The sequence below is a fragment of the Erithacus rubecula genome (genome assembly GCF_903797595.1).
Source record: "Erithacus rubecula genome assembly, chromosome: 13".
In the NCBI taxonomy this organism is placed as follows: domain Eukaryota; kingdom Metazoa; phylum Chordata; class Aves; order Passeriformes; family Muscicapidae; genus Erithacus; species Erithacus rubecula.
The window spans coordinates 3,981,709-3,993,504 of record NC_136665.1 but is presented as its reverse complement, the minus strand read 5'-3'; the positions used below and the strand labels follow the sequence as shown (position 1 = coordinate 3,993,504).

Here is an 11,796-nt window from a genome sequence, read left to right as displayed (position 1 = left end):
CAGGAGGAGGCTGGGAGCGGCGGGAGGCTTTGAAGGCGTCAGTCTGCAGGAGGTGGGAAACCGGTTATTTGAATTTAAAAGGAGCGCGCCACGGGACGCCTCCCTGGCAGCTCCCGGGGAAATGAAGCGCTGGCGGGATAAGAGGGAAGAGACTAATTTGGGGAGTAGGTGACTAAGGGGAGGAAAGGGGAACAGGGACCAGCCGTGAAATTTCACAGTGAGAGGGGTCATCTGTGTGACTTTGCCTGAGGGTCCCTTTCGCCCTGAACCCACGGGAATCGTGACCGTTCGGGAATTTAACCCTTTATGGTACCGGAGTGGTGCGTGAGCGTGTCCCATTGGCGAGACCCCGCTCGGAGCGGCGGCCCGAGGGGGATGCGGAGCGGCCCTAGGTGCTTAGGGCGGGGAGCTCTGAGTGTGGGACCGCGGGACGGCCGGATGTGGGTTTGTATGGGGGAACACGGAATGCAGACCGGCTGGGAATGGGTTCTGATCGGGGTGCGCGGAACTGCCAGGGTGGGTTCTGGTCGAGGAACACGGTTCGGAGCGCGGAGCTACCGGGGTGGGTTCTGATCGGGGAGCGGGGTTCGGGGCGCGTCCAGCACGCGCGGGCCGCGCCCATTGGCCAAGCTCCCCCCCCTTCTCCGCGGGCAGCCAATGAGGCGGCGCTGTCCGCGAGAAGGCGGGGCTTTGGCGGGCATCACGTGTGCCTAACGTGCGCTGCCATCCGCGCTCGGGAAAGGGCGGGGCGGCTCCTCGCTTGAGCGACACCGAGCTTTACCTATCAACATCCAGAGAGGGTCCCCGAGGGGCGGGACTCGGGTGTGGATTGGTGCGCAGAGTGGCGGGGCGGGTCTTGGACGGCGCGGTTGCTATGACGGCCAGCGCCGGGCTCCGCCCGCTCGGGCGCCGCCATCTTGTTGTTGATTCGAGCGGCGGGGAGCGGCGGCGCTGGGGCTCCGCGTTTCGGTGTCCCGGCCGGGCAGGCAGCGCCGGCCCCGGTGAGCCGCGGCGGGCGGGGACTGGCCAGGCTGAGGGGCGGGGGGCTGAGCCGAGTGCGCTGCCGTGAGGGGAGACCCAGGTGCGGCCCCGTGGAAGGAGAGAGGGTACACAGGCACGGCCCCGTGAGCAGCGGGGGTGAGGGGGCAGCGAGCACCGGGATGGGCCTGGAGTGAGGGGGTCCGTGAGCCGTGAGGAGGGGCTGGGGGCCGGTACGTCCCCGTGTGTGGGTGAGACCCGGGCACTCTCCCCTGCGGGGCCCGCCTGGGGCGGGGTTCCCGGGCTGGGCAGCGCGGAGCCGGGCAGGGCCGTGCCCAGCGGGCAGAGCGAGCGTCCCCTCCCTTTGTGCCCTTCCTTCCCTTCCACAGGAGCTGCGCGCAGGAAGGAGCTCGGGAACCGCGGCGGTAACATGAAACCAACATGGTGAGGAGGCTGCTGGGGCTGGGGGCCCGTGCGTGCTGCCCCCGGCAGGGAGGGGGTGGCTGGGAGCGCTGGGGACACCCGGAGTGCCTGGCAGTGCCCGGAGGTGTGCTCGTGGGTCTGCAGAGCTGGACCGGGACCGGCCTTCCCCGGGGCTTCCAGTGAGGGGTTGAATTAGGGTAGGTGGTACTGACTCCTGTTCATTTTTTAACTACTCTAAATTTATACTGCTCCCAAGGTCCATATTGCTTCATTTTTAACCTCTCTCTCTTTTTTTTATTTTTTTTCTCTTTTTCTCCTGAGAGTATACTTTAGTATAGTGGTGCTACCTTTGTCATTTTAACCTGTCTTGCTTTGTTTTTGCTCCATCTGCTTTTCCTCCCTTCAGGTTCAACTGGCTTAACTTGGTATTCAGAGCTTCCAGAGCTGGATTCCAAAATTAGCTTTTGCTAACGAAATACTGAATGGTGGGGACTTGGGTCTCTGTTCATTCTTAATGTAATGTGATCAATTAGGCTGTGTAAACATAGTTAGTAGCTTGTCTTACAAAATAATGTGCAGTAGGATCTTGTGAAACTCTCATTGTAGTGAACTGTCACCTGCAACTGATATAATAACACTTGTGTGTGTGGTCAGACTTGGATGGAGAAAAATAATAGTATCCTTGTTATTTATCCCTGAACTAAGATTCTGATTTCCTTTTTATAGAAATTCTATCAGGGACTTCAAAGTGTTTTAGAATTAGGTGTATCAGTTATTGCACATTGTCACTGTAACCCTAAATAGATCTCTCCTAATCCCATGTAACAGTTTCTTATTATTTAGATTATGAAATATTTTTTTGGGTTAATTTAGCTCTGGCCTAAGGTAAGTGCTTTGTTTTGGAGCTGGAAGGAAAGTGGTAGGTTGTGAAAAGAATTTGTTTCAGGTTCTATAAAGCAGGATAACATTGGGTTGCTTTTTCAACTGCATCAAATTCTTGTTAGAATTGTCCTAATGCTAATTTTTCATTTTCTTTCTCAGAGGGTGTTTCATATCCTCTCAGCTTTTTCAGCACAACCATTTCCAGGTGCATGTATGAGCAACTTACGCTGTCCTGGTTAGAGCTTGTGAGGCTGAAATGTCCTTTTTCACGGCCTTGCCTTTGTTTCCTGTCTAGTAAGGACTTTTGGGAGAACAGGGGAAGTGATCCTTAGCTCCTGGAGGGGGAAGTTGATACATACAAGGTTATTAGCGTAGGAATCTTTGATGGAAAGAGTAGGATATGCTGGTGAGACACTTTCCTGAACCCTCTGGTTTTTCATTAGGCACTTTGTGGCAGTTTTGCATGTTTTTTGTGTAGAAGAAGTGCAAGTGACCAAGATTATCTGTTGAGATGAGAAAGGGAAGAGTTTTTAAGATCTGCTTCTGATCACTAGTTTCACATTCCGTGTGTGGTTTCACAGGTAATTCAGCTCATGTAAGTATAGACTGCAACCCATAGGAGGTTCTTGCCTTGTTGCTTGTACCTGTGCAGGTGAGAACCAGAGCTCCCTGATTTACAGACTGATCAAGCTGAAGACAAGCTGTCTGTTTTTCTACTCAGCTTTGTGGGTGCTTAAATAATTTTGCAGGTGCAAGGGAAATGGGGCTAGGGTTGGTGCTGGAATGGGGTCTTATCTGAGTTCAGGGTGATCTGCAGTGTGACTGTGTAATGTAGTTTTACATTATCTATTTTCATGTATATAAATATGATTTTAAATCACATTTTTACATATATTTAAAAATAAAGTGAAACAGTAGTGCCCATGCTTCTCTCCTACTTCTGTGAATCATTGTGTGCCTCATTGTCAGGTTGACAGCACTGGGCATGTCCTTCTTATAAAAATATTATAGAAAGAAAAATGAGATGTGCTTTAAGATCCCCTCTCTTGGCACATTGTACAAGTTAACTACTTGGAAGTTTTTCTGTCTTGCATTGCACATAGTGAAAAGTCAAGGTTAGAGTAGCAAGCACTTAGACATCAAAAAAGTGCCCAGGCTAGAGTAGTACCTGTGCCCTTAATCAGCTAATTGACCTTTTAAACAAGTGTTATGCTTTCTTCTTAATCATGCAGTTGCATGCTCTACTCATCCCATCTGATCTCCCTGGTTTGTTTAGTTCCTTTTCTCCCACAAATATGGAGCTTATTCCTTTTGGGTAAAATGTTCCAGCTCTGAAATGTGACCTTGTTGAGCTTGACTGGTGTGAGATAAGGAGCCCTGTACAAGCTTGGGGCTATTTGTTGACCACCTGCTTACAGGGTGCAGCCTCTTTGGTCCAGTGGATCACCAAATGTTTGTAAAAAGGTTTGATCACTTTTCACATTTCAGGTTTTAGTTAGTTTCTCTGTGCCTGAAGGTTTTTGTGGAATTCTGGCTGGCACACTGGGTATGTGAGGTGGCACTTGACTGTGCGTTCCATTGGGATAAGAATTTGAGTTTGGAATTGTTTGAATTGGATATCCAGAACCCATACTCTAGAGGAGGTATGTTTCTTCAATCTGTGGTTTAAATGGAGATACTAAAGCCATGGAAAATCTGTCAGAGGCCTTGATTATTGCAATGTAACCCTGGCACTTCACTTGCTGTAAATGCCCCCAATCTGTCCATCAGGAATTACATGTTGGAGATGTGAGCCTCTTGGTGGAGTGTTGATGCTGGGATTAGTAGTCTCAAACTCAGTATTGACAAAAAGCTACAGCCTGATTTGTTTACTCTGGTATTTGACAGTGTCACATTGTCAGTTTTAGTGCTGGGCAGGGTTTAGCATTGAACTTGACTTGCAGAGTTTGTGTGTGACTCTCTGCTTGCTTGTTTGTATAACATGACATGCCTAGTAACAACTTTTATTTCTGACCTCTCAGTCTTTGAGAGGGAATGTATCAAAAATAAGTCTAATAAGTAGAGAGGGTCCCTAGTGAGCTCTGAAATGGGTGAGCTTGAGAAAAGGAGCAAAAGAAAAGAAAATGCTACAGATCCCTCTGCTAGAGCCATGTCAAGTATTTGTGTTAGTTGCTGTAAACTGAAGGAGCCCTTCAGCTATCTGGAGGAGCACTAGCAGTCTCCCTCGTTTCTATTCCTGATGTGACAGGAATGCAGAGCAGGATGCTGGCCAGTGTTTAGTATCAGGTTTGTACTGGTGTTGTAGGGGTGGTGGGGGGAGGAAGAGGAAGTGTGTGTGCGTGGCTGCTTAGTTTCTGTTTTGCAGGCATCTCCTGTGCGCAGTGTTGTGCCGTTCTGATGTGGCAGCAGCTGTTATTTTTGGCTTTCCCAGTGTGCTGTTCGGGTAGATGTGCTTCCTAATAGATGCAATTCTCTTAATCAGTGTGTTGGACTGCCTGTGCTTCCTGTGCAGTCCAGGCTGGTGTGAACCACTCTGCAGATGGTACTGAGGTGCAAGTCCTTCACCTTCATTTATTTCCACAGACTCCTTTGTATACATTTTGAGTGGCATTAATTGTGTGTAAAAGACAAGCTTGCATTTGTCTTGCCTCACCCCTGTCAGTATGTGGTGTCATTAGTGTTTGAACCCCTTCTTTGGGAGTAAAGGAATAAGCTTTGCTATTGCAGGGTGTCTCTCTATCTGTGTAATGTGTTAACAGTAGTTAAGATGGGTGCAGTTGTTTTGTTAAAAAACAACACAGAGATAGCTGTCATAATTATATTAGTAGAAGATCTGAGTCAACCAAATCTGATAAAAGCAGTGAAAGAGGTTATGATATGGATGTGTCTGTCCTGGTAGGACGTCACTGCACGTGCTTGGGAGCTGCAGTAGATAAGCTGTCTCTGATTTAGCTTTTGTAGTTAGAAGGGTTATCTTCTTTACCAGCTGTCCTGCTGCTTTGCCAAATGCTACCTCCCTTGTGTTGGGGCCTACAACCAGGCCTGTTCAGCTGCTGGGGTTTAATATACTCTGCTTCAGCCTTTCTTCCCTAATGCCTATCCCTGTCTGGTGAGGAACAGTCATGGATCCTGCTTTGCTCCACCCTGGTTGGGAATTTTCAGCTGAGGGTGGCTGAGGCAACTGGGGACAGTGTGTCCCCTCAGCCCAGCTGGTGGGTTTGGTAAAGGGCATCTGTCAGAGCACACAGGAATGAGTGTGAACATTTGCATCCTGAAAGGAACTTGTGAATTCCAGTCTTGTTCTCTAGGGAAGGTATGCTCTCAAACATTCTGAATTGACAAGCAAGCAAAGATCTAAATAAAAGCTGATTCAGGACTTGCTAACTTGTTTCCATACATAATTTTGCAGGCTGACTTGCTTTTGGGGACCTGCTCCCTCCTGATTGTGAGAAGTTGGCTCCATATTCCAGTGACTGCTCAGCCAAAGGAGCTTGGGTGACATCTCCAAGGTAACTTTTTTGTTTTACTTAGAATACATATGCAGCCATCTTAGAGATGCAAAGGGAGACAAACTGCTTGCTTTTTAACTCTCTCTTTAAATAAGTATATGTATATATAGTTTGTGGGAGTTTTGCTCTTATCTTTACAGGATACTGTAGGAACACCCAGGTAAGTGCACTAGCACAGTGAAAAATTCAGTCCTGTTCGTTCACCAGATTGGTATCTGTTCTTTGTAATAAGAACTAAAATTGCAAGATTTGGAGGCTCACTCATGCTCTAGTAATTCTGGCCATTTAGGTGGCTGTTTTACAGCTGAATTGCCTTATGATTTCAAAATTCTTATCATAGTCTGCTTTTTTCCTTTCTATTCTGAGGTTAGTTAGCTGAAAGTTAAGGCTAATCTCTTAGTCTTTCAGTTTCAAAGAGGTTACTTTGTGCTGTCCTGAATTTGGAAGAAAGTCAGTCATATGTGTTTTGCCCCAGCTCTTTATCAACAAAGATATAACTCAGTATACCTGTGGTATAAACAGACTCAAATGACCTTGTTTTCTTCAGACATGGTGTGTTTGGGTAGTGGTTGTCACACAGTTCAGTTTTCTGGTGGTAAAAACCTGTGTGGGCAATGGTCTTAGTTTGAAATGCAAAATGTAATGGCCAGAGAAGCTGAACTCCACAAGTGCCTTCCTGGAGTAGAGTGGAGAGACACATGGTGCCTTCTCTTCAGGACATTCTCCTCTGTCTGTCACTGCTGACTTAGGGGCTGATCTAAAGCCAAGCTACTGTATGGCTTTGACATTTTTCTTCCCCCCACCACCCTGTAGTTCTATGCTGGGCTTCGTTTTCCCCAATTTTTTAAACTTCCAGAGTCCATTAATGCAAAATACATATGATTGTTAATTCCAATTAAATTCCATTGTTGGTATAAAAGTATTGTCAAGCATTTCCAAAAGCGAGTTTAGAAATCTTAAAAAGGGCACAAGAAGATAGGGCTGGCTGTTTGTTCTGTGTCCTTTGACAGTACTGTCTGAGCAGCTTAAGCATGTGTGGGGAGCAGTCATGATCTCATTACAGCTAACTATAGGTGATAAGCAGCTTTGAGCACCAAAATCAGTGCACCACCGAGTGCAGATGTCAGTGAGTTATTTAAAGCAGGAAGGATTTGGGAGAGGAGCCTGGGGGCTACATAGTCCCGTGTCTTACTCAGTGTCTGAATCAAACCATCAAGTAACTGCCATGAAATTGCTGGAGCTGTTGCAGAAGATAAGATACACTGCTCTTGCATTGGTTAAAAAAATGGTAAAGTCCTGGAGCTTTGGAAGACCCTCACAGCACTGCTGCTTGGTGAAAGGTTTGTTGTGCTTTTCCAAGCTGTGGTCTTTGTGTGAAGCTGTGTGACCATCTGAGGAATAGACATGTTGTTTCACGGGTGTTGACTCTCATCCCACAGATATGAAAATAAAAAGAACTTTTAACTTCTGTCTTTTGAGTTTCTCCCAAAAGAATTGTTGAAGCAGTCTGAAGCTCAGTTTGTATCGAAACAATACATATGCAGTTGTTGGTTTTTGTTTTTTTAGGTAGTTTCTTAAACACCTCCGTGCTTTCTGTAATAAAACCCATATCATGTTTGTTTCATAGATGTGGATTTAACTTAGATAAATGTTAAACTGTGTAAAAAGTTTATGGATCCCCTTTTGCAAATAATGGAATGGTTTGCTTAACTTTCCATTAGAACCAGATACTGTGTGTTTTCTTATGCTGTGCAAGTAGCATTTCCTTCACTTGGGCATAAATCTTATGTAATTGAGGTCTTAGTACTCCACAGTTCTTACCACAAGTGTTGACCTGAATACACTTATTAGAATTTGACAGTAAGCTAAATGTGAACCAATAATCATTATCAGGCATGCTTTATGCATCTTTTATTTTTATGAAACTGAGGAAAAACCTCTATTTTAGTCAGACCGAATCAGTATCAGTGTTGTTCATCATGCAGAGTCTGAATAGTTTCCAATTTTCTTCAGGTGCTCTGCACACTGATGTTTTTTTTCCTGTAATAACAGCACTTGTGTTTCTGTTTTCCCCCTCAATTATTCTTAACTTTAGTTAAGTAAGATCGCAGAAATTTCTATTCCTGTGGTCTCTGTGTTAGTTATGTAGCATCCTTAGCACTGACACTTCCAGTGTGAGTATTCCTGAATTTCAGCAGCTTATAATACTGAACTATTGACAATTTGGTTCACCTAATGACAAAAAATTGTAATCTTAAAAGCTCTGATTTGTGAATGCAGATTGACTCAAATATTCTTAGTTAAAATAGTTAAAGGGTGTTGTATCATTCACCAGCCAAAAGTGAACCAAGGTCTTTATTCACCGCAGTTAAAATATCTTCCTAAAACATGGCAATTAGTGATCACAGGTTAGATGGTAAAATGTTTGAGACTCTGTTTTTTGGAGTTCATCCCATTGTGACATAACAACCAGAAGAAAATTCAAAACCTTTTTAGAATTCTGCCAAAGATCAGTGTCCCATGGTAACAAGCCTGCCAGGTTGACTCTTGTGTGAGCGCAGAGCACTTTTGTTTCAGGTTTCCTGTCATTTGCAGTTTTTTTTTTATGATTCTCAAGGAAGAGAACTCGGTGTTATTTTCCACCCTTATGCCTGAGATAAGACACTTTTGGCTCTTGTTATCACACTGTATTGATCTGGGAGAGAAAATTAAAGGGAAATTGGCTTTCCCTAGCTGTTTACAGCCCGTGATGTATTGTGCTATGAGAATACATGTGATTTAGCAGACTGTTATTTTGTAGGGGAAAAAACCAACCTGCAGCATGGGCCTTGCAGTGTCTTTAGAAGAATTTAAAGAGTGAAATACCAACGTAGCTTGAGAGAGGTTTTGCTGTTAAAAGCAAACTTGCCATAATTTGACTTCTAGATGAGTGTGCTGTACTTTTTTAGCACAGGAGGCAAAAGACTTTTTGGTTATGTATGTACGGGTGCTGCATTTAGTTATCTACAAACCAATTTGACTTATCAGGTTTAACATACTATCTTTTTGCTTTGGCTTTACATCTCTTATATAACCAGTAGCCTCAGTTGTTGTAAGTGGCACACTGGAAAGCCTGTTGGAAGGAGCTTTGAGATCCACTTCAGCAGCTTAACATTTAGATAAGATATTGGGAATTTGTGACCTGTAGAGTGTTTACAGGGACTTGTTTACAACTTCTTTGGTGAACAGGAAGTTAACTATATGTTCTGTTTGTGTGATTCTTCAGATGAAGAGGAAATGTTTCTTGTTTCAAACAGAGCTGGTTGGTGTGGTAGAGCACTTCAAGGGACCTGCTGCCCAGGGTTAGTGTATAGGAGAATAATATTAAAGATTTGGAATATTAAAGGTCCTTTTGGAAGGTGCTTGAGAAATGCAGTGGAGTGGACTGTGTTCAGAGCTCCCTTCTTGGATATTCCTTTTGCAAAGCCAAGTGGCATTGGATACCTTGGAACCTTGAGGTGTGCTAGAAGAAGGTACTAAAGGATGGTACTGGCTCCTGATTAGGTAAAATAATCTTGCAGACATTTTTAGATGCCAGGTTTTGGTTTTGTCCTTCAGAACTTGTAGCACCTTGCCAACCTTGAAGTTGTGATTGTCCGACCAATGCATGTGTTTCCTGAGGAGACAGCCTGAGGTTCAGATTGCCTTTCCTTTCCACTCAGCTGACTGAGCCTCCTGTTAATTCTCTGTCCTTTACCTTCCAGAACATGCTTCAAGCCACAAAACAACCCCAAGGTATTTTAACAGCTTTAAGATTTTCGGTATGAGTGATTGAAAACCTTGCAGATTATGCTGATCCTCAGGAGAGTTCCAGTATAACAACAGGCCCGGATCAAAATCCCCTCCATGACCTTGGGTTGTGTGTTATGTGTGTTCTGCCACATTGAAGGGATGAGTGTATCCTTGTATGAAATTCTGTTTAGAGTTTTATCTAGTTTCAAATTAAATGACTACCTTAGCTCTCAGTCCCATCAGATAGTATTTCATATATTCTACTTGAATTAAGTACTAGATTTAGTGCACTGTCTTTGTCTGAAGTATGTTTGCCACAACAGACCTCATTTCCCATTCCAAACCTCAAAAATGCAATGTTGCCCTTTGTCTTTGAATTTTCCATGGCATTATTTACTTTCTTGTAGCACTTGCATTGAGATTTTTTTTCCCTTTCCTTTTCAGTGTTTTTAGTTTGTTTTTTAGTGGGTTGACAGTGCAAGAGAATTTTCTATATATAGAAACATACTTTCCTCTGGTGCTTTCTTATGGAAAAAAAAAATCACAGTGAAGTGTCCAGTTGAGAAGTTACAGCTCATGTTTTCTTGCCTGTGACCCTCAAGGGCCACCTGCTTAAGAAAATTAAGCTGGTATCAAGCAGGGGGCATGGATTTGCAACGTGATTATGTGGCTTTAACTCCCTCTGGACGTGCTTATAAGGTATCTACTACAACTGCTTGGGACAGCTGCATTAATCAGTATGTTCATCCTTACCTAGTGAAGCTCTGCCAGTGCAATCCCTTAATGTAGATGCACTGATAGTGATAAAATGACACTGATAAGGTAAAGTTTGTTTTGCTGGAGGTATTGAGAAGGTAAAGAGTGAGGAGTGCTTTATTTGTTATTGTGAGTAGCATTTCTTTCAAGGAAAAAATTAGATAGAAAAGTGGCAGCCCAAAATATGTCTCTTCCAGCTGAACTAATTTTTTCACTGGCAATATAAAGTTAGAAGAGATTGCAATGACGGAGGAGGGCATCTCTCAGTTGGGTACAGAAGATTTTACCTATCCATACAAGCCTTGGTATGTTTATGAGTGTCTACTTGAAATTGCAGGACAGTCTGCAGTTCCATTTTCTGATACAGTAAATCAAGTGGTATCCTGAGTATTAGTATAATCTGGAGTACTGTATAACTGACTGCTTTCCATCTCTCTGACCTTTTCCAGATGTATAAGAAAGCCCCAAATTTTGTTTAGTTTTGATGTCTCAGAATTACAGTAGCAGAACAAACCACTAGATAACAACTGCTCCTTGTGCTGTTGCTACAAGAATTTGTTTACCAGGGTGACATGAGCATGTGTGGTTAATTTTGCTTTTATTCCCTTAAGTCCTTCTGTTGGACTGATGTGCTCCTAGATGGTCTTTCTGTTTTTGCCATATAAACAGAAAAGTTGCTCAAGGATTTGGATCTTCAGCCAAACAGCACCACATTCACTCAGGTGTCCTAATTTGAGCCCATATTAGCAAAACCAATTCAGTTCTTTGTGCACTGGGACACAAATTCTTTAGGTTTTGAGAATTTTAATTACCAGGCAAGACTAAGTTGTAATGAAATGCAATGGGATCATGAAAATTGAAATTACAGCCAAACTTCTGGCTTTAAAATATGGTATAGAATAAGCAAGATCATCACGTAAATGATTCCTTTCTGAAAAGCTGTTTTTCTGCTGGCTGAAATACACTACAACTGAATGGTTTTACCAAGATCATGGAAACTTCCAACAGTAGCCTGTTGCTGGTTCTTCCCTTTCTACTTGGGTAATCTCAGGTAGACTATGGTTATCTAAAAGATATCTAAAGAATCTGTTAACCAAATCAACTGAGCACTTTGCTGACCTGTTAAGCCTCAGCAGGGAGATGTGAGAATTGCTGCATTTCTCCTGTCTTTAAGTGTTTTACCAGTGTTCAGACGGAAGTCATGGTGTCTGATAAAACTGCAGGATGCCATTGAGGACCTGCCAAATGTGTTTTCTGCTTCCCCATGTAGAAAAATGAGTGTAGCTGAGGCAAAACGTTTGTTTAGCTTTATCTTTACAGTTAGAAAGAGAAAATCCTAATGCTCTCAAATGCTGTTGTAACTGCCAAAATGCTGTGGTGTATCTCTGTCTGCATATGTGAGATTAAAGTCCTCTTGGGTACTGAAATTCCAGCTCATGTGAGGTTGTGAAGCTGTTAGTGCCTTTCATTCCATGGA

General features: G+C 43.9%; 1 protein-coding gene across 4 annotated transcripts in view; it reads left to right on the top strand.

Annotated features, from left to right (window-relative positions):
* The first annotated feature begins 892 nt into the window (after nucleotides 1–892).
* IP6K1 (inositol hexakisphosphate kinase 1) overlaps nucleotides 893–11,796 on the top strand; it is a 36,281-nt gene continuing 25,377 nt past the window's right edge. For 3 of the 4 annotated variants that reach the window (XM_079317020.1, XM_079317021.1, XM_079317022.1), the window contains exons 1-3: nucleotides 893–1,001; nucleotides 1,368–1,422; nucleotides 5,693–5,792. The gene's annotated coding sequence lies outside the window, so the exon portion shown is untranslated. The remainder of the gene's footprint in view (nucleotides 1,002–1,367; nucleotides 1,423–5,692; nucleotides 5,793–11,796) is intronic. The other variant, XM_079317023.1, reaches the window with a different exon arrangement.